Source organism: Canis lupus, chromosome 1 (genome assembly GCF_011100685.1).
Source record: "Canis lupus familiaris isolate Mischka breed German Shepherd chromosome 1, alternate assembly UU_Cfam_GSD_1.0, whole genome shotgun sequence".
NCBI lineage: Eukaryota > Metazoa > Chordata > Mammalia > Carnivora > Canidae > Canis > Canis lupus.
Genome location: NC_049222.1, coordinates 24,985,178 through 25,008,248, shown reverse-complemented (window position 1 = coordinate 25,008,248; position 23,071 = coordinate 24,985,178). Strand labels below are relative to the sequence as shown.

The following is a 23,071-nucleotide window of genomic DNA, read 5'->3' as shown; positions in this document are numbered from 1 at the left end:
CTCCTCCCCCACGGCCTTCAGTGTGGTCCTCCCTGCGGCCTTCAGGTTGGTCCTCCCCGCAGCCTTCAGCCGGTCCTCCACGTGGCCTTCAGTGTGGTCTCCCCTGCGACCTTCACCTTGGTCCTCCCTGCGGCCTTCAGGGTGGTCCTCCCCACAGCCCTCGGGTGGTCCTCCCCCCCGCGCCGTAACCTTACTCCATCAGAGTTGCTTCACGCTTTGCCCTGAGTGTCCCTTTGTCTCCCTACATCACCGATCTTCGGTCGGACTGCTTTTCTTAAAGACTAAGATGCAGTACACAGAGTAAAACCCTAGAAGTTTTAGGAGCTGTACAGCTTCACATTGTCAATGTGTAAAAATTCTTAAGAAAACTAGCGCTTTGGAAGGAATTCTATGAGAACCGGAACAGCTAAAAGGTAGCAAATTCCTTAAAATAACTAAACTTTGGCTTATAACAAGGTCATTGTTTGGCGGTATCCTGTCTTAAAAACTTTCCAGAGCTAAGAGGAGGAAATGATTTTGAGACAATGTAGCAACTTAAAAAATAAAGACAAGAAATTAGCATTTGCATTATTTGCCAACCACTGCTTTCCTTTCTTCCAACTTTGTACCTCACATTCTGAATAAATTGGATCATGTGAAGAACTAGATTAACTCTACCTTTTTTTTTAATTTAATTGAAATTGGTTTTGCAGAAGTGGAAATTTGGCAGCAAGTATGGAAACTAGCAAATCAGTTTAGAGTGTTGTGGGCTTCTTAGTCTGATGAAACCCACAAGAATGAGGAAAGACTGCACGGCTTCAAGGAAGTGAAGGCTGCACTCGTGTAGGCTTTGCCTTTCTGGAATTTTATTTTTACTCTCACTAATTCGGTAGCATGTAGAACACCATGTCCAAACTTTAGTTGGTTAATAGTGACCTCCAAATGGGTAGAATTTCAACTCCTAATAGTTATTTTTGATGATTTGATGGAGAAAATGCTGGGAAGTATTTTCTAGGAATGGTGTAAAATGAAGAGGACTGTGGTAATTTAAAAGCAACAACCTCAGCAGCACCTGGCTGGCTCAGTCTGTAGAGCATTGGACTTTTGATCTCAGGGTTGTTGAGTTCAAGCTCCACGTTGGGTATAGCTATTACTTAAAAATAAAATCTTAAAAAAATAACAAAAATGAAAGCAACAAAAAAATAAAAATAAAAAAAGAAAGCAACAACAACTGTGATGTAATGGAATATAGGCAATTGGCTGATGATAGCTTTTATACCCAGATGTTGTGTTCTGAGCTTGACCTCTCATGAGGCAGTAGAAGCGTGTGTCTAATTTCAGTTAAAGTGGCCAGTTAACATGGGTATATTTGGAGCATCTGTGTTCCTTTTAAATAAATAGGGTGAGTGGGGGGCGTTTGGGTGACTCAGATGGTTTAAGCATCCGAGACCCTCGATTTTGGCTCGGGTCAGGATCTCCAGGTTGTGAGGTTGAGCCCTGCAGTGGGCTCCATACTGGGTGTGGAACCTGCTTAAGATCCTCTCTCTCCCTCTTCCTGTGCACTACCCTCCACCCCACTCTCTCGGCACTCACTTTAAAAAAAAAGAGGGTAGGTGGGCTTTTTTTGTTGTTGTTTTCACATGATGGTTTTTATCATCCATGTTTTTGCAAGCCAGCTGGAGCCCGGGAAGTCTGTTAGAGCATGGCTAACTTGTACTGTATCCCAGTTGGTAGTATATGAGTTGTCTAAATGGGGTTCCTCTTGACTGGATGGGGGCTCCCAAGTGTGGAACGACGACTGAGTGGAAGCAGAACCAAGGAGATAGAAGTGTATTGACTATGTGGTGAGAGAGCGGTAGGCAGGACAGCCAAGGAGAAGGATGTCTGCAAGGAGGTAGTGGGGGGTAGAGGGTGGATGTGAGGAGGTGTGGACAGTTGTAAGTAGCCCATCAGTCACGGTCACTTAGAACTGATGGATATTTTGAAGTGGGTCACCTGATGGGCCTTTCCTACATTCCATCGCTCAAGCCTTTTAGCCCAAAAGTGGCCTCCACATGAGTCACATCCAAATAGATGTTCTCTTTCCTTCTGCGAGCATTCTATAGGTTTCTGTCGGAGGCCTGGCCCTGCTTTCCAAGTCGATTTCCTCTGCGTGGTTCTTCTGCTCCGTCCCTTATGTACCATCCTCCAGGCTTCCCACGTGGTCCGTTGATGGGCTGCCATCAGCTGAAGCTCACATCACCGTGCTGGTGGATATCACCTGAATACATTCACAGCCGGTGCTGTCTTCCGAGGGGTTTGCTGTGTCCTGGAACACACATTATCGGGGGTGCAGGGAGGGCTGCCCTGATCTGCGAGCAACCCGGTGCTGTCCAGTGCTTTGTTACCGGGTCACTACATTGGCATCCCCCGGGAGCTTGGGAGGAATGAGCACTCTTGGGGCCCACTGCAGTCCCGCTGGGTCTGAATCTGCCCTGCTCTCAAGGCAACGTTACACTCGTCCTATTTTAATGACCATTTACGAGTTTGTCAAAGCCCTAGAAGCCAAAGCCAAAGATCCTTTCGCGGCAGAATCTGTTCTCATTAAGTCACCCCAGAATGCCGGAGACTTTATCAGACGAGTTCCCGCACAGATAGGGCGGATGGGTTGAGCTCTGTTCAGCTGCAGCAGAGAACAGCCAGTTCTTTTCTGCCTTCTGGTCGGTTCGTGAGTCTTGCGGGGCTGTGCTGTGAAGGGTCATCCGTCCGGACACTCTGAGGTTTTACTGGTAGATTAGAGTTTGCTCTTCTCTGCAGGTGGTGAGGGTAGGTGGACAAAGTAAGGGATAGGTGATGTTGTGAGGATTTTTGAGGTTATTAATTAGTAATTAAGTTCCTTAATTACCTAAATGCCCAGGCTAGTGTTTTGGGGCAGATCACAACTCATTGGCAGGTCACGAAATAATTTTAGTCGGTCACAGCCAGCACTCAGAAACAATGTGGTTCACACAGTAAGGCTAAGTATTGTTTTTAGAAATTTAAAAAAAAGTTACACGTATGCACATGTATATAGAGATATTTAATATCATGACTCAGGATACGTGTAGACGTGTAACATGTATATGCGTTTTCATGTGTGTGTGTAGCTGTATGTATATATATACGTGTATATATGGCACGTGATAAAAGTGTTTGAAAGTCCAAAATGACTAGAATCACGGGGGAGTTACAGAGGAGGTATTAAGGAGATATAATCTCTGTAGTGTAACAGGGCAGGGAGGCCAACATAGATGTTTCTTCCTGGCTTAGTTCGCCAAGATGCCAAATACATATCTAGTTATTTATGACAGTAAACATTCTATTTTTTTATAAATTTATTTTTTATTGGCGTTCAATTTGCCAACATATAAAATAATGCCCAGTGCTCATCCCGTCCAGTGCCCCCCTCAGTGCCCGTCACCCAGTCACCCCCACCCCCTGCCCTCCTCCCCTTCCACCACCCCTAGTTCGTTATTTTGAAATATTAGGAAGATAGGGTGTTACGATTTTAAGCCATTGTAGTTCTCAGAGAGCTATTATAATGCCACCGATAGATTTAAATATTTAGAATCTAAGGCAGTGCCGTCGGGACTACGATGACTTTTGGACTTCGTTTGGTTCTCGCTGCTGACTCACAACCGTAGGACCGTCTGTTTTTGACGAGATCGGGCGCGTTCAGGGTGGTATGGCCAGAGATGGACCGTCTGTTTTTGGTGTCGTCACGGTAAATGTTCAGGATCTATGCGTTGATCAAGGAGGCAGCCCTGGAGCCCACCGGGTGCTCACTTCTAGGTTCCCATGTGAGGTTTGGCACGTACTCTCGGTTGCTTAGTCTACTGACGAAGACCTTAGCTACCACTGGGGTTGAGGAGTCTTTTTTTTTTTTTGGCCTCTTTTCAACCTTTGTCCTATTCTTACGTCTTTAGCGTCTGGCACAGGGCTTGGCATGTTTACCTCTGGTAAGTCCTTGTTGAATGAACGCATGACTCTGCAGTAGCTCCTCATTTTTCTTGAGTAAATGCCAAGTACTTACGATTGCCTTCAAGCTCTTGGGCCCCCCATTGCTCCTTTGGCCTCCTCTCCTGATACTTGTGCCTTCGTTCTCTCTGTCCGGCACCTGCTTCTTCCGGGCCCCTCCTGGAGATGCTCTTGCTTAAACATCCAGGTGCCCGGGCGCCTGCTCCCTGCAGCCTTGGCTCCAGCGCTGCCTTCCTCTGCTCGACCGACTGTCCCCCATCTGTGCCCCTCTTCCTGTGTACCTGGCCCTTACCACTTCTTTTTTTTTTTTGTATTAAAGCCATTGTTTTTTTTAATATTTTATTTTTATTAATGAGAGACAGAAAGAGAGAGAGAGAGAGAGAGAGAGGTAGAGACACAGGCAGAGGGAGAAGCAGGCTCCATGCAGGGAGCCCGACGTGGGACTCGATCCAGGGTCTCCAGGATCACACCCTGGGCTGAAGGCGGCACTAAACCTCTGAGCCACCCGGGCTGCCCTAGATCCTTTTTATTTTCTGATAGTCTGTGGTGGAATATTTGGGACATTATGGGTCTCTGAAGCACTGCTGCCTCGCCGGCCTGGCTGCATCTGGCGGCGGCTGAGTCCCAGCTGTGCCTCCCGCTGGGCCAGCCCCGGGTGCAGGACCCCCAGGTGCCAGCCTGGCTCCACCGTAGACTCGTGTGTTCCTGCCCGTGGAGTGTTGGTGACCTTGGGGGTGACCCAAAGGGTCTGAAGGAAGTGTGCTCGCTGGGGATCACTGGTGGCTGTTTCCAAACAGAAACGGGGTTTAAAGATAATATTACAACAAAAATACACCTTAGTTTTGAAAGGAATTCCCAAGAACAAACCTATTCATTTTTTTGATAACTCAGCTTTGGCTTATTTCTTATTATAAACATTTGTTTTGATGGCTCTGTGGGTCTGCTGGTAGGATTGAATAGAGTTCAAATCTTAGCTTTGCTTCTTCTTTTATATTTTTAAATTTTGTGTATTAATTATCTGACGTGTGCTATGAAGAGCTCTTGGTTGTATTTTGGGAAGGGAAGCTGTGTTAGGGGCCGGCTGGGGAGCGGGCTGGGGGTCAGCGGGACGAGGCCAGCGGGCCGGGGGTGGGGGGCAGCAGCCTGGGTTCAGCGGGTCGGGGGCAGCAGGATGGGACCAGTGGGTCGGGGGGTCAGCAGGTCAGGGGATGGGGTCAGGGGACTGTGGGTCAGAGGGTCAGTGGATTGGGGGCAGTGGGCTTGGGGGACAGCGGGTTGGGGGGTCAGCAGGTTGGGGGACAGTGGGTTGGGGGGTCAGTGGCCCAGGGGCAGCAGAACGAGGCCAGTGGGCTCGGGGGCCAGTGGGCCGGGGGTCAGCGGGCTTGGGGGACAGTGGGTTGGGGGGTCAGCGGCCCAGGGGCAGCAAGACGGGGCCAGTGGGCTCGGGGTCCAGCGGGCCGGGGGGTCAGCAGGTCGGGGATCAGTGGGCTCGGGGGCCAGAGGGTAGGGGGCCAGCAGGTCAGGGGACAGTGGGTCGGGGTCAGCGAGTCGAGGTCAGTGGGGTCAGGGGCAGCAGGCTGGGGGCCCCCAGCCGGGGAGCCCTGTGTGATGTGCTGGCCCGGCCGTGTGCCTGCCGGGGGCCCCGCCAAGCGCCGTGACCGTCCCGGCCGCTGCCGGGTCCTGGTGCCAGGCCCTGTCTGCATCCCCGCTGCGCTGCTCCCCGCTGGCCAGGCTCCAGGGGCGCAGAGCCTCGTCGGGGAAGGAAGAGGCGTGCAGCCGGATCTCTCTCTTGACCTCTGTCTGGAGGAAACGTCTTCCTGCACCTTAAAGACAAACTGAGTGGGCGGTGAACGCGCGAGCGGCCCCCTCGTTCTCCGGTCCCGCCGCTCAGCATTCCGGCCTCGGGCAGGGGCGGCGATCTCCTGGCTTCTGTCACCTCCCAGGGCACCTGCGCTCTGCCTGCGGGCAGCTCCGGCTTCCCACGCTGGGGCCACGGGCCCAGGTGCCGTGAGCGCTGCTGGGAGCGCGGAGGGCACGTGGCGTCCAGAACCCGGTCTGGGCTGGTGCGGCCGCCGGACAGCAGGGGCAGGTTCCTCAGGAAGTTAGAGCCAGAGCCTCCCGACGGCCCTGCAGGGGCTCCACTGGGTATTTACCCAAAGGGCAGATGCGGGGGTGCAGTGGAATACCAGTAGGGCCTCCCGAGAGGGGAACCCTGCTACCGGCAGCAACATGGACGGGGCTGGGGTCACTATGCTAAGTGAAATAAGTCAGAAATAGGCAAATATTGGCATATGCACGTGGAATTCAAGAAACCAAGCAGGTGAACCGTATGATGGGGCGTAGGAGACAACGACAAAGACCAGCCTGAGGGCTGATGGAGGGAGGCTGGTGGGGTGGCCAGGTGGGTAACGGGCGTTAGGGAGGCACCTTTGTGATGAGCGCTTGGTCTGTAAGTGATGAATCAGCGAGTTCTGCAGAAACCGATATTGCCGCGTGTGTTAACCAAGTAAAATTTAAATTAGGAAAAAGAACAAAAGGAGACGGTCCCGGGTTATGAGGCCCTCGTCCCCCCAGGACGTGCTGCGTCACTTTGGAAAGCGGCCCATGGGCTCCTCGGGTGCTCCGAGCCGCGGGGCGGGTGTGGGCAGGAGGAGCTCGGCTGGCATCTCCTGACGGCCGGGGCTCCCTGGTTCTCTTTAGGGCCTTTCCTGTGGGGGGGGGGCGGTCCCTCGAGGCTGTGGCCTCCTTTGTGAGGGCGCAGTGTGGATGCCCACGGGCTGTGAAGAGCGGGGCTTGCCTTGGGCTGAGTTCTGTGGACTTAGGGAAAGGCATGCACTTACTAGACCTGCGGGGGGGCAGTGGGGGGAACCAGGCCGTGTGCCTGCGGCCCCTGGGGTAGGCCACTGCTTTCCACGCATAGAGTCGGGCCCAAGACATTTAACATTATGCTGAGAAAAAGAGGTGGATTTATCGAAATTCTCTGCCTCCTAGATCATGGAACTGCTGCTTTTAGGGTTTTTTTTTTTTTTTTTTTTTTGGCTTGAGTGTGGAAACTGCTGCCTGAGAGGCTCAGCACCAGGGGATAAACCTGGGAGATAATGTGAAGGTTTGGGGAGTGATTTGTGGGGAGTGGGAATGAATAATACAGCCCTGCCTACAGATTCCAGAAGAGCGTAGGCTTCTGTAGTGAAGGGGGTTCTTATTTCGTAGTCTCTTAGGTCATTTGATTGATTTGAATGTTTTAAAGTGTCTTTTATTAAACCATTCACGTGGAAATCTAAAATAGAGCTTTAGTCACAATCTTCTTTGTAATAGAAAACAATGTATCTTTTAAGGATAGCAGAAACTGAATGTATTTACATATGGAACTTCTTTTTTTTTTTAAAGATTGTATTTATTTAATCACGAGAAACAGAGGGAGAGGCAGAGACACAGACAGAGGGAGAAGCAGGCTCCGTGCAGGGAGCCTGACGCAGGATTTGATCCCGGGACCCCAGGATCACGCCCCAGGCTGAAGGCAGCGCTAACCCCTGGGCCACCGGGGCTGCCCCTCAAACTTCTATTTTAAACAGGCCTTAAGTAAGATCTTGCTTGAATTAAAGATCATTGGTATAAAAATAAAAAATCGTAAAGCACTTTTCATATAGGTTGTCCGGAAGTTGCATTAGCATTTGGTTTCGGAATCAGAGCTGGGTATCTGACCTATACAGGTTTTCCCATATTGGTTGGGAATGTGTTATTGGTATGAATGGAAAATTAAGAACAAGTAACAAATTCTTACTTTGGGGGAATCCCTGGGTGGCTCAGTGGTTTAGCGCCTACCTCAGGCCCAGGGCATGATCCTGGAGTCCCGGGATCGAGTCCCGTGTCGGGCTCCCTGCATGGAGCCTGCTTCTCCCTCTGCCTGTGTCTCTGCCTCCCTCTGTTTGTCTCTCATGAATAAATAAATAAAATATTTAAAAAACAAAACAAATAACAAATTCTTACTTTGGAAAATTTCTTAGGGATTTTTTGTTTGTTTGTTTTAACTTTTAACTATCAGATAGCTAAATGTCAGAAAAGTGGCAAGGATGTTTGGAAAAGTAGTGACTGCTGAGAAACATTTCTGAGCACTGACTCAGGTTCACAGGTACAATGAGATATAACCAGTTCTGGAGAACTTGTTACTTCTGGGGTAGAGCATGAGGCTAAGCATCTCCTACCTATTTAAAATTAATTTAGAGCTTCTGGGCTCTGTTTTGAAGGTTTGCATACATTCCATTGCTTTGGCCTTTTTAAAAAATGTTTTAATATTTTTAAATTTTTAAATTTTAATTTTTTTTAAAACTGCGCCCCACATATACAATTCTACTTTTACTTTATTTTTTTATAAATTTGTTATTGGTGTTCAATTTGCCAACATACAGAATAACACCCAGTGCTCATCCCGTCAAATGCCCCCCTCAGTGCCCGTCACCCAGTCACCCCCACCCCCCGCCTACTCCCCTTCCACCACCCCTAGTTCGTGTCCCTGAGTTAGGAGTCTCTCATGTTCCGTCTCCCTTTCTGATATTTCCCACTCATTTGGGAATATAAAAAATAGTGAAAGGGAAAAAAGGGGAAAGGAGAAAAAATGAGTAAATTTTAATTTTAATTTTTTTAAGGAATTATTTATTTGAGACAGAGTATCTGTAAGAGAGTGAGTGAGAGAGTGGGCGCACAAGCAGAGGGAGAAGCTGGTTCCCCTCTGAGCAGAAGCCCGCCGATGCAGGGCTCAGTCCCAGGGCCCCGGGACCACGACTTGAGCCACAGGCAGACTGAGCCACCCAGACGCCCCTCCATTGCTTGGCCTTCGTGCAGTAAACTAGAGATTGATAAATCATAACTTTTAATTTGGCTTATTTAAAAAAAAATGTGAAGGGCCTCCCGGTGTCCCTGAGTTTACCTGGAGCTGCCTTGTAAGGCACAAGGTGGTCGCCTGACACGCCCTGGGATGGTGTGACGCGCACTCAGCACACCCACCAGGGTGGGGTGAGGGTGATCGCGACAGATCACATGGCCTGGACCTGGACAAAGTCTGGGACACCAGGCTGGAGGATGTTCTAGCAACAAGGTGAAGGGCAGGTGCAAAGACCGCCTTGAGAAATAAGTGCCTTCTGCTCTCGCAGAATCAGACGTATTTCGTGAGAGGAAAAGGTGCCGCTGGGCCTGCCTCTCTATGCAGTTAAGGATCGTGTGCATCTGTGTGCTCACAAGGTGATTTGGATTGTTATGATTAAATAATAATAAGTGTCTTTTTGGATGATAAGAGCAGGGCGCCCCTTCTGGCTGCTAGAGAACTGATGGGGGATTTTGTCTCGCTCCGTCAAGTCCCTTGGCTCAGATTCTTTTGCTCCAAATCTCCCTTCCTTTCTTTTCTTTCTTTTTTTTCTTTTTTCTTTTTTTAACTTTTTTTAAACTTTTATATTTTTTAATAAATTTATTTTTTATTGGTGTTCAATTTGCCAACATACAGAATAACACCCAGCGCTCATCCCGTCAAGTGCCCCCCCTCAGTGCCAGCCACCCAGTCACCCCCACCCCCCGCCCACCTCCCCTTCCCCCACCCCTAGTTCGTTTCCCAGAGTTAGGAGTCTCTCATGTTCTGTCTCCCTTTCCCTTCCTTTCTTACTCGACGTTTATGCTCTCATTTTATTCGTTTTGGTATTTTTGACCATTATCGTGATAGTTCTCAACTATTTTTTAGAACGTGGGCAAAGAGACAGTGCATTAGGAGAAACCAAGAGACGGTTCGCTGAAATTCTTTATTTTTTCCCTTTTAGTACAGATACTTGTAACACCGCATGGCGGTCTCCTGATTGGACCATTTTCAAGAGCTCACGTCAGCCTTCCTACAGCTTAAAAGGTGAGTAGAACTTAAGACTCTTCTCTTTGATGAAGTCTGTGAGGAGGCAGAGCTCATCGCAGCACCGACATCGTGAGTTGCTGGGCCTCTGAGAAAGTCGTGCAATTTCTAGGCACGAAAACGATCTTACTCATGTGGCTTTTTCTGATGGGAAGAAAGTCGCATGACATCACACTAACTGTGGCCTTTCTTTTCTGTTTGTGATTTACCTTGAGCTGTGAATGTACATAGAATACGTATTTCTAGACTTACTAAAAGAAAATCTTACTATTCAACTTGTCTTCATTGCTGAGCCTGAGTATTTAATGTGCAGATACTTAAAGACATTGTGAGATCAGTGGAAAATGGGATTCTTTAATTCTCATTCTAAATTCTGTGTTTTGTTTGATTTCCCACTTCCTAAAATGGGGATAATGATGGGATTGCCGTGAGAAATAAGTGAGCCGTCATACGTAGTAATATGGTATCTGGCACATAGCGTACACTAACTAACTAAATACTAATTCCTGTTTCTTTCTTATCTGTTGTGACATCAGGCAGGCAGGTGTTTCTGTCTCTGTATTGGTAGCACGTGTGGCTTATTCAGACCCTTGAATTTAAATGGACTTTTCACAGTCTGGAACCTTCCTCAAATTGTCGGTGTTACGCAGCATGCCGTGTGTAGCCGTCTACACACACCCTGAATCCGGGTTGGGGGCAGTTCCCCTCTGTGGTCAAGTGAATGCAGTTCATACGTATTTCTTTCCCGAGTGGAATTTACCACCAGATACCTGAAATATATTTTGCTTCCAGGTATTTTACTGTCAGATATTTGAAGCCCATTTGATGGGCTGTCCTGGGGTAAGTGATGAGCTTTCACTGGGGAGCACCCGGACTGTACACCTTAGAGATGCTCCGTGACTGATGACATATTTCTCATTCGTATGATTCTTTATTGCCCAATAGGGCAGTGTTTTTGAGAATCCCTTACCTTTCCTTACTTGGTTTTTTGTTTGTTGTTGTTTTTTTTTTTTTTAAGATCTTTCTTTTTTTTTTTTTAAGATCTACTTATTATTAGAGAGAGAAACTGAGCGTACTTGGAGAGTGGGGGCCGAGAATCTCAAGCAGACTCCCTACTGACTGTGGAGCCTGATGTCACAGGACTTGATCTCACACCCCGGGATCATGACCTGCGCCAAAGTGTCCGACTCTTAACTGAGCCACCAGGCGCCCCTGACGTGGTGCGTGTTGGTGAGCTGTGCTTCCGTGACGTGGCGTGCCTGCCACCAGCTTAAGGTGGGAGGCAACGGCTCATCGCTCCCAGGGCCTGAGCTCGTGTGGGCCCAGGTTAGTTGCTCTTTCATCGTCTCAGAGACCGTCCTCCTTCGCTTTACCCGCTAAAAACTAAAGCCGCCTTCAAATAGAATTTTTCCACGCAACCAAATATACCACTGGACTATGCTCCTAGGGACTGTGCAGCTTGGTGTACGAAATTTTTGACAAAAGTAGAAATATACTTGCAAATTACATAAGAACCCGATTCCTCCCCCCCCCCCCCATATGGGGTTACCTCATTCTGTCAGTTATTTTAAGCAACTTTCAGAATTGGTAATGGAAATCTTTTTCTTGACTACATTACCGGGTGTGGATTTTAAATTATAATGCAAGGCTGCGTTGCTTCTTATGAACGTTTGAATGGTGCAGGAGCAGCTCCCCATCTGCAGACCTGCGTGCTGCTCCGTGCATGCGGGGGCATTTTCAGACACCGCACTTGGATTCTGCAGGTGTTGCAAGAACGTTCACACCCTCTGAAATAGGTCCTTCCAGCTGACTGTCCTGGAATTTATATTTGCTCTGTTAACTTGTAAAATTCTGTCTTTCGAAGCTTGCAGCTGGACGGCGAGACATTCCTGAGGAGGGACAGGTGGCATGGCCACTCTGCCGCAGACACTTGGCCGGGAAAGCCCGGGGCGGGGGGATGCATTTCTGCGTGAACTGCAGAATGTGCCTGTCTTACCATATAGCGGATTTTTTTTTTTTGACTTAGTTTAAAAATGGGGTTGGGAAAAAAATAATAAAAAAAATAAAAAAATAAAAAATAAAAAAATAAAATGGGGTTGGGTCTTCGTGTTTAGGTTGTTATTAAATGTATTTTAATATTGCCGCTGCCTCAATAAATCTGAAGACAGACACCTCTTGGCTGTATCACGTTTGTAAGGTGTAGCTGGAAACATGGCCTTTGGCTCAAGTTCTGTCCTTGCCCTTTTCTTTCACTTTTTTACTCCGACAAGTCCTAAGCCGGCCTGAGTCTCAGCTCTTTTCATTTTTAAATGGAATAATGTTTATCTTGTGGAATTATTGCGAAGATGCCTAATTCAGCATCTGCACACCAGAGGAGTTCAGTGAAATGCCAGTTTTGTGCCGTCCGGACGCTGAGTCCAGTCCAAGGACCGCGTGCCCGCAGGATCGGAGGAAGGTGGGCGGCAGAGGCGTGGGTTTCTCTGTTCTCCTTGGGGGCGACGGAGGTTTGCTGAGGAATTCCACGATGCGTCTTACGGCTTCCGCCAGGTTTGGTGCAACGATGCCTCCGGGTTGTAGGTGAAGAAATCATTAGTTCCAGCTCTTTGGGCCATTTTCTGTCTTTGTCATGAGAGAAGGAAACCTCAGACCTACACGTGGTTGGCTCTCAGCACAGACGAGACAGGTCTACCTGGGGAGACTCCTCCTCTCTTGGGTCCTTTAGGGTCCTTAAGGGATCTGCGGTCGATGGATCTGCGGTGAGAAGCAGGCAGCAGTGAAAGTCGAGGCCCGCGGTCCCGGGGGTGGATGCTCCCGCTTTCAACAATAATGACCTTAGACACCAGCCATACATCCCTGACCTGAACTTCCTGGCTTTGTGCTAAATTTAAACTTTTAAGGAAACTCAGAGAGGACCAGTGGTGCCGGGAGAAGCCACACTTTTTGTGCACGGGCAAATAAAGCAAGGCTTCCTTCTCCAGATGTTTCCTGGGCACGGACAGTAAAACAGATGAAACTGCGAGAATGTGACCAAATGGGAGTGTCGGGAGCTGCGGGGTCATTGAGCGTGTCCGTGCCGCGGGCTCCCTCATGTGAAGGAGGGGCGAGCTCTGCTTTAGGGTTAGGTCCGGGTGGTTCGGAGGTGGCACTGAACGTCTTGTCGGTGCGAGAAGCCGGACGGTGGTGGGTTGGTGCCTCTCTGGCCTTCGTGTTTGTCTATTGGAGAAGTGACCCTGAATTCCCATTGGGGGGAATCCCGGGACAGGTCCCAGGCTGCCTGGTTCCGAGTTGCCCCTTGGCTTCTGAAAGGGTTTTGGGTTCTCAAGGCCTCATGGAGGCCCCCTTGCTCCCCTTTTGCCTCTCTTCTCCACCCCCCCTTCCTCCCTCGTGTATACACAGTGTCAGGGGACTCGGATTTGAAGTCCACCTCGCTGCTCTGCTTCCTCCTTTAAGGTTAAAAATGGCACAAGAAAGATCGAAACGCTGCAAGGGCAGGAGGGATGCTTGGTGCCACGTTTGAGCTCGGGCCAACCAGCGATGTCAAGACACAGGCCGGCGGCAGGCCCACCGCCTCGAGAGGGAGGAGAAGCTTGCTGTCTCTCTCCTTTCTGTCCGTGGCCTGGGAACTTGGGAATTGTCTTTTGCCGATTTGTTGGGTTCTGTGCTATTATGAGACTGTGCTATTTTCTTAAGGTAGCCTCATTCAGAGCTGCGTCAGAAAAATACCTTTTCATTTTGGCTTCGAAATCAGACGTGCCAGTGGCTTCGTCAGCCTGTGCCCAGCACCGTAGTGTCAAACTGCTAAAAAGCTAGCAAATTTTCCACCTAGAAATTTTGTGGGGGAGGAAAGAGTAGGGGGGCGTAGGGAAGAGCATCAAAATAAGCCTTTCAGAGATTCTGGATTGCGTGGTGGCCTGCTCACTTTTCCGTGGCGAGGGAGGTTAGGAATAGCATTGCCTTTTTTTTCTTTTTTTTTTCCTTTTTTTTTTTAATAATAAATTTATTTTTTTATTGGTGTTCAATTCTATAGCATTGCTTTTTATGGGAGTTGCAGCCGCAGCTCAGAAGTTGGGCTTCGTGGGCTCAGTGCATGGGGGCAACGCGGCCTCTGCAGCCTGCAGGGCGGGGGTCAGGCTCGACGGACGGCGCTCAAGCGTGGGATGTGCTTACCGAGCTCAGGTTCTCAGGAGGCCATGCTATTGTGACAGACTGAGTCCCAGGAGCCTCCCCCCCCGGAGTCACGTTGGTGTAGGTGAAGGACGGTCGCGGGAACAGGTGTCACAATCCAGGGGCCGTCGTCCTTCAGGCCTGCGTTGGCCCGACAGGCTGATCCCCTGGAGCTTCCGTGAGATGCCCTCCCCTTAGGGGCCTTAGCAGCGGCATGGGGGGGGGCACCCCATCAGCAGGAGTCTCTACGGATTCTTGAAATGTGCCAGTTACACGATTTTCCACAATGGGGGTGGGTGGCCAAGTGTCCCTCAAATTCAGCGTAGAAAGGAGGTGGAAAGAAGCAGCCACTGGGATGGAGGTTCTTAACCTCCAGGGGACCCGGGACATAGGTGACTTCCTTGAAATGGTGCCTCTTCCTGCAGAGAAGGCCAGAGGGCTCTGGTGGGGTTCTCCGTAGGATTCTGACCTCCAGAAAGGGTAAGAGCTTTCGCAGTAGGGCACGAGACGTGGGGTTCATTTAACTTGGAAAAATCCCTTTGGAAACGGAATGAGTGTGGGCAGAGAAAGACGCCAGCGGGAGTCGGGGGGACAGAGAAGGCCGAGGGGTCCGGCCATCAGTCGTCTATCTCGCGGCCCCAAGGGGGCTTCTGGAGGTTTCCACTGTGGTTTTCTGTGTGAGCGTCCTTCTTGAAAAAAGCAGGATTTTGTGTGTGTCCGAGTGATTCCTGCCGGAGGCTGCGGGCGCTGCTCGGTCCCCTCTGCAAGGCCGCTGCCCGGGGGGTGCCTGGTGCCCGCGTGGGTCGGCCTGCGTGGGGTAGTTCCCCCCCGCCCCCCGCTGGGGTGTCTGCTCGCCACGGTCCTGTGCGGCCTTCCCCCGGGTGAGGGGACGGCGGGCATGAGGCAGGGGGGCCGTGGCTTCGGGCTGCCTGTGGGGCCGTCGTGTCTGGGAGACGAGGCCACGGACACGCGGACAGAGGCTTCCCGGGCCCGCGTGGCGCTGGGGACGACAGAAGGGCGCCCTGCCCGGGCCGCGTGGCCCCTGCGGGGACAGGTCGTGCTGCGGGTCCCAGCCACGGGGGACGCGGCTCCGGCCTCAGTCGGGCAGCGTCCTCGAGTCCCCGACGTGCTGCCCGCTCCACAGGCCCGCCCTGTTCTGGTGCTTTCCTCGGCCACGCTGCCTTCGCCTCCACGCGCGGGCCGAGCCATCCCCGGGCAGCTCCTCGCAGGGACTTCCCCTCCTGCGGCGTTCCCCGTGTGACTGCCGCGCGTGGAGCATAAAAACAAGAAAATGCCCTGAGATTCTTGGATCGCTTGAGGAGGAGGAGTTCCTCAGGTCCAGGTGGGTTCGGGAAGTGTTTTCCAATGTTTTGTGACCTATACTGGTGGTGTTGAGTCATTATTGAAAAAAATGGTTGACATTTAGGATTGTGATGTTTAGGTGCATTACCTATTTTTTGATCTTTAATTGGTTCCCAAATCTTCTGCTCCTCCTTTTTTTCTTTCTTTCTTTCTTTCTTTCTTTCTTTCTTTCTTTCTTTCTTTCTTTCTTTTTTTTTTTTAATTGTGGTAAAATATGCATAACACGGAGAATTTGGAACCCTGCGCATTACTGGTGGGAATGAAAAATTGTACAGCTGCTATAGAAAACAGCGTATTTTAGCCATTTTAAGTGTATGGTTCCGGGGCATTGAGTACATTCTCATTGTTCTGCAACCATCATCCCCATCCATCCTTACAACTATTTTCATCTTGAAAAACGTATAACTCTGCACCCATTAAACACTAACTCCCCATTCCTCCTGCTTCCTGCCCCTGGCAACCACCATTCCCCTGTCTCTATGAACCTGTCTGCTCTAGATTCCTCACACAGTATTTGTATTTTTGTGGCTGGCTGCTTGCACTTAGCCTGCTGCTCTCACGGTTCATCCATATTTTAGCAAGCGTCAGAGCTTTCTTCCTCTTCTGAGGCTGGTCATGTTACGCCGCGTGGGTATACCATTTGTTTGTTTAGCCATTTGTCCATTGTTGAACCCTTGGCTTGCTTCTGCCTTTCAGCTATTGTGACTAATGCTGCTGTGGACATGGGCGTCCAGATATCTCCTTGAGGGACGCCCGGGTGGCTCAGCGGTCGAGCGTCTGCCTTTGGTTCAGGTCATGCATCCTGCAGGCCAGGGATCAAGTCCCATGTCGGGCTCCCGGCATGGAGCCTGCTTCTCCCTCCGCCTGTCTCTGTCCCTCTCTCTCTGTGTCTCTCATGCATAAATAAATAAAATCTTTAAAAAAAATAAAAAAAAGCAAAACTCCCAAAACTTACTATTTTTTTTATTTTTTCATTTTTCTGGTTTTATTGTAATATAATTGGCATATAAAATTGTGGGAGTTTAAGCATACAACCTGGTGATTTCATATACATATACATTGTGAAATGATCACCAAGACAGCATTAGTGAATGCATCCATCACTTCACATGGTTATATTTTCTTTTTGTTGTAAGAACATTACTACATATTCCATTAGCAAGTGCAACATGCAAGTGTACAACAAAATACAGTTAACCAGAATGACCAAAACTTACTATTTTTTTTTCTCCTAAACTTATTTTTTAAAGCACACCGTCAAGTAGACACTATTAGGAATCCAAAGGAAGTGTAAACTGAAGTATGGTGATGACCTACTTGAACTACAGAATTCATAAATATAAACTAATTAAGGGAAAATGAAGGTAAAATTGAGAACCATACCTTACTGTGGAGGTAATAAATGTTATTAGAGGCCATTGAGCCTGTAGTACATGTTTCTGAGTGAGGCGTTCTGTAGGCAAGGCTCTGGGCTGGGCCAGATAACCAGCTTCCAGGAACAACCCAACTAGCCTACAACTTGCTCTTGTGTTGTCAAGGCTGTGAATAGGGGAAATTGTCAAGAAATGTGAAGAAATGGGGAAATTTCTAGTCAGATTCTTGTTTTTCTTGAATGTTGGAAAATATTAAATTGTGACCTTTAGGGATAACAATACCATATTTTATGATAAGAATTCTTCAAAGTTTTTACTAGAATGACCTCTAACAATCACATGTAATAGGAAGGTTTTCGTGTTAGGTTTATAGCATCAGTTCATCGCAATTCCTTCTGCGTGGGATGGCAGCTTGTAAGGGTAATCTCACCCTTGGGAGCCTGCCCCCATTTTCTTTGGTGTGTGAAACGTCCCATCAAATTTTTTATTCAAGAAGTAAAATTAATATGTGAGAGTAATAGAGAAGCTCATCTAAATCTGGGCAAACTTTGGCTTTCAAAAGTATGAAGACGTTTATAAGTCACCAAGACAAAGAAGTTGTTGGAAGAGGAGCAATGGAAAATAATAGCTCTTTGTGATAAAATTTTATCTTTAATATACATTTACAGAGCTGGGCACTCTGAAGAGGACTTGGGCATGAAGGTGAATGGGAAGCAGGTCCTGCCTTACAGTGGGACGCACGATCTGATGGAGCAGATCCACAGTGTGTCCTTAGTCATAGTTCATGGTCATGACCTGTCCTCAGCACATGGTGCCTAGGAGACCCAGGGCAGAGATATCTGTGCATTCCTGTCTAGGAAAGCTTCCTGGTACACCCACAGAGATGGTGACACTTAAAGTGGGTCTTAAACCATGAATCATAGTTTTCCAGGTGGACAAATGTAAGGTGAGAGCATTCTGAGCACTGGGAAAGTCTCACACGTTTGCATGGAGGTGAGAAAATTAACAGCGTGTTAGGAAGGTAGAAATTGGTTGGGGTGTAGGGTGCCTAAGAAGGAAGGCAAGAGACAGAGACAGGTTGGAAAAGAAAATTGGGACCAGACCATAAAGCGTTTGGCTATGATTCCTAGATTATCCTATAGTGTAGGGAACCTATTTTGAGCTTTTCAGGGAAGATGGTGACATTAGATGTGTGCTTGTGGGTGGCCATGGTAGGACTGAATGGAGGGGAGAGACAAAAGAAGATCAACCAGAAAGAATAGCAGCGGAGCCGTTTCCAGGAAGAGGTGAAAAAGCCTGCACTGGGTGTCCGTGATGGAGCAGAGAGGCCTTGGGTGTGCCTGTTGAGCAAATGCGGATTCCCAAATAACTTTTGGGATTCAGTCTTGGGCAAGTGCGAAGACAGTATGAGCAGAGGCAGGCCACGACCAGGATGAGATTTCTGGACTGCCATGCCTGTAGAGCCACCCGGAGGGGATGAGGCGAAGAGAGGTTGTAACGACAGGATGGAGATGTGGGGGTCATCATTGTGTGGCAAGATCACCCCAGAGACGGAGAGCAACTAAGAGAGCAGCAGGACTGCAGAAAAGGGCATGAAGCCCACGCGCATATAACTTGCTTTGTCGTATAATAGAGATGATCTGTCCTGTTGTCAGGGTTTTGAGTTGTCAGAAAACAGTTGTCAAGCTTTAATACTTAGTACTGTGTATCCTTTTACCTCATCAGCATAGCCTTAGAGATGATCCCCTTGGTATTGTCCATTATCCAGAAAAATTTCCTGTCTCTACCTGGATGTCTTAAGGCCTGTTGCAGTCCTACCCACTCTTGTATGTATCATCTAAAAAAAAAAAAATTACTCCAAATACTGCATCTTATAGTCAGCCTTCAATCTGGGCGATTTTACCCGTGAACTCCTGGTTTCAAAACCCCCTAACCTAATATCTTCTCTTCTTCCTGTAACTGTCTAGAAGTACTTTTAAGAATTTTACCCCATTTGTCAATTATGCCTCAATAAAGGTGAAAGAAAAAAAAAGAATTTTACTCCATCTCTAAATGCAATTGGAAAAATGTCCTTGTTGATACTCTGCCGTTAGAAATGGACATGGGGGGTGGGGATTGCGGAAAAAAAAAAAAAGAAAAAAGGAATTGACATCAGTTACTCAAGAAGCTTTGTAATCAGTCTTCTTTCAAAAATTCATTTTAATGAATGTTACTTTATTAATATAGAAGCAAAGATAAGGATAAAATGAGGTGTGTGTTTTATATCTCCTGGGTTGGATCTGATACACAGACGTGAGGAATGAGCTCTTGTTTTTACTTTGGAAAGTGGGTGAGGGGGTGGTGATATCTTTTGGATAAATAATCTACTCTTGACCTCTGCGTACTCATATACATTCTTGTTTCAAGCCCTGGCTGTGATGATTTGACTTTGTTGAGTGGTATTATACATTTTCTGCACTGTCTGCTCTCACATTATGGGGGTGGGGGGCCACTCAAAATTTTATTACTATTCTAATTTCATGTGGAATATAGTATGGATGAATGGAGAGACACCTATTAGGAGTAGACTTAATCTAAGCTAAAATCAGATAATTGAATATTTATTTCAGAGAACATGCTAGTAACTAATATAAGCTTCCTACAATTAAGAATAGTAGAAAATCAATTAAACACTGATGACACAGGTTCAGTGCAGAGAAAAATGTTAAAAACTTTATATCAAAGGAGGCAAAGAGATTAAAAGCCAAATGTACCTGTAAAGCTAGTTTTTAGTATAGTCATCTGAATTTCTAGACTGTTTAGAAAATCTAATATAGACCTAGAAGGTTTCAGATAAATGACCAGGTACTATTTTCATTATCTTAAAAAAAAAAAAACAATTGCTATATTCCATGTAGAAGGTGGAATGGAAATAATTTATCAATTTATAGTTCTCTCATATTTTGAGCAAAAGATTTACTTACGTAGTAATTCTGATGTATTCTGTGGGGGGGTTTAATGGATAAAACAGCAGTTTTATAATTCCTCAACTAAATGTAAGTAGAATATAAACCAGAATAAAATGGGCATATATGCTCTGACCTCAATTTCAGAGAATTAAAGTGAAATCATCTCTTTTTAACCACCTTTCATTATGTTAGCCCAAATTATATCAATAAAGGTCTATTCTATATCTGTTTAAAGGAGCAAAGTTTACTGAAATTGAAAGATTTACTTTGGGCGTGCATAGTAGAATTGTTTACACTAAAACTATGTCACTTTCACAGCAAAGTAAAGTTTTAGGTAGGACCAGATATACAACTCTGGCTATTTTATCCTAAGATATTGTTGACAATACAATTTTAATAATTTTAACAAAAAGAATCTGTAAAAAATCCATAAAGTAATTTGCATAATATTGTGACTGTAAATGAAAAATGCATTAGAAACCACTGCTGTAGGGTGAATCAAAGGCCATAATTACTGTTCCATCAACTTTAGCAACAGACTGTACTTCGGTGACCCTAACAAAGCAGTGAAGACCCCCTGACACAACTGTCCTACATAGAAACATTTAAAACGACACCTAGAAGGAAAAAAGCAGAAAAAAATGAGTGGGGAATATCAGAAAGGGAGACAGAACATGAGAGACTCCTAACTCTAGGAAACGAACTAGGGGTGGTGGAAGGAGAGGTGGGCAGGGGGTGGGGGTGACTGGGTGATGGGTACTGAGGGGGGCACTTGATGGGATGAGCACTGGGTGTTATTCTATGTTGGCAAAAAGAACACCAATAAAAAATAAATTTATATATATAAATTTGGCAAAAGAACAAAAACATGGAAACAGCTTTGTCTGAAGCTTTGGGCAGTTTGGCAGTTGGGGGCCTTTAGAAGCAGCAGTTGGACCTCAGAAGGAGCTTCTGCTCTATTCTGCTTCGCAGCAATTGAGGATGCCCCACTGCTTGGCACTTTCCACGTTACTGTGAGGATCCCTACGCTAGACCTGTTTAGTGGCTGTTCTGAATACGCTCTGAGCTTGTATTCTGTTATTCTGTTCAGTTCTAACGGTTCACTTCTGAGGGACTTACATCATGTTTGTTTTCTCATTTGTATCTGTTGCATAGATGGATAAACTGAAGGAATGAGAGATTACGTGAGGCATATAATAGGATTTCTGAGGACTCTTACGCTATCAGAAGGGATTATAGGGTATTGTAGATTGCCGCACACTGAACTGTTCAAGGGTTCCTAAATATCTAAATGGGAGGTTTAATACTATTTGCTAATTCGTCTAATTACCTAACTTTGTCATCTGTCTTTAATTTGCAACAATTGTAAATTTACAATTTACAAAAAAACATTCACTCCATCTCTTGGGAACTTTAATGTTTAGTGGAGAAGGCATAAATAGGGACCGTGGTTAAGAATTGCTAGTTTTCCATTATAGTGCTTTGCAAAATAAAAGCTAGATTGGTGGAATCATCTGGGGGCCATCTATCTCTGGTTTAGAGGGCTTTTCTTACCTGTAGACCCAGTTGTGTCCACTCCTGAGCTGTGGGGTTTGCCACGGAGAGAGCAGCTGTATTGCAGATCACCAAATGTAAACTTATTTTTGCTTGAGCTTTTAGTTTCACAGGTGAGGAATCATGCTCAAAAATAGGCTTTCTCCTACCTAAAGAAGAACCATATTCTATTTCAGGCTTTCACATGAACATTGGGGGTCACATGAGAAGTGCAACAGCATCCGGGGGGACCACTGGAATATTCTGTATTTTCAATTTAACACAACAAGACTGATTCTTGGCCCTGGGTGTATACCTTTCCCGTATCCAGTGTGTAGTTTTTATGCACTGGTAGATGTGGTGGGTTCAGGAACTGGGTGGGATGATAATCCAATGGAAGACTTCAGTCCTCCTGAGTGTGGCTGGACAGTTGACGCCTCCTCCTTGCAGATGGGAGCATCCATTCCTTCCTCTTTATCATCGGACTGGATGACTTTGTTTCTCCATGATTCACAGGGACCTCAGTCCCATGATACTTGAAGGGAAGGAGGAGCCAGGGATTCCTTTCTGTTCATGGTTCTTCATGGAAAAATATGAATACTTTGGGTGCCTTAGGTGTTTAGTTTGTAGTCAGTGTGATGGTTAATTCTGTGTGTCAATTTGACTGGGTCAGGGGGTGCCCAGATTAAGCATTACTGGGTGTGAATGCGAGGATGTTTCCAGATAAGGTTAGCAGTTGAGTTGGTGGACTCAGTAGATTGCCCTCATCATTGTGGTTAGACACCATCCAATCCCCGGAAGGCCTGCATAGAACAGAAGGTGAAGGAAGAATGGATTTGCCCCTTTTGCTTCTTGCCTCCCTGCGTCAGCTGCGACATTGGTCTTCTGTCCTCGGACTGGGGTTCACACCATCGGCATTCCGGTTCTCAGGCTTTTAGACTCAGACTGGAGTTATACCCTGACTTTCCTGGATCTGCAGCTTGCAGATGGCAGATCCTGCAGCTTCTCAGCCTTTGAAGTTCTGTTGTCTACCGTCAGTCGTGTGACCTACTCCTTATTGGTAGGTAGCAGCGAGACACTTAGTAAAATACGAAACTAATTAGAAGTCAGACACTGGGTATATTCTAAGAAGTTAAGAGTATGACAGAAAAATGAAAAAGTCTTATTCCTATTTTTAAATCATAGCCGGTTTATACCAACCCTTTGTCTCTAAGATAGGCCTATGAAAATGTAAGAGGCTGCAGTCTATACAAGCACTACCAAGCACCTTGGTCTGCACCACCGCTTTCTGAGACAACATGAGCCCACACAGGAGCCAGATCCATCTCTGTTGAGCGGATTTTAATTTCCTGAGGCTAACTAAGCTCTTAAATACTTTCTTAGTTAACAGGCAGTAAAAACTGAAACAAAACCGAAGTGCACTACCCAGATAGGATGGAGTTTGGGCCTCCAAGTAGCAGCAAAAGGGAGAAGAAACGGGTAGGAAATATCAGAAAGGGAGACAGAACATGAGAGACTCCTAACTCTGGGAAACGAACTGGGGGGGTGGAAGGCAAGGAGGGCGACGGGTGGGGGTGACTGGATGATGGGCACTGAGGGGGGCACTTGATGGGATGAGCACTGGGTGTTATTCTGTATGTTGGCAAATTGAACACCAATAAAAAATAAATTTATTATTAAAAAAAATAGTCTCCAAAGGGAGTCTGAGTAGTGGCATATATATCCACTGCTTCTCCCCTTGACCTGTCAGTCTGTGTCCACTGACGTCTTTACACCTTTCTGGCTGAGGCCCAATCTGTTGTGCCCCCGAAAACAAAATGATGAAAGATACA

At 47.1% G+C, this 23,071-nt stretch overlaps 1 protein-coding gene across 13 annotated transcripts in view; it reads left to right on the top strand.

The window, feature by feature from the left end:
• The window catches only part of LDLRAD4 (low density lipoprotein receptor class A domain containing 4), a 386,066-nt gene that overhangs the window by 36,282 nt on the left and 326,713 nt on the right, over nt 1-23,071 (top strand). For 11 of the 13 annotated variants that reach the window (XM_038526019.1, XM_038526024.1, XM_038526003.1 and 8 more), the window contains exon 2: nt 9,777-9,859. The gene's annotated coding sequence lies outside the window, so the exon portion shown is untranslated. Of the gene's footprint in view, nt 1-7,411; nt 7,555-9,776; nt 9,860-23,071 lie in introns of those variants that run through there. The other 2 variants (XM_038526021.1, XM_038526008.1) reach the window with 2 other exon arrangements.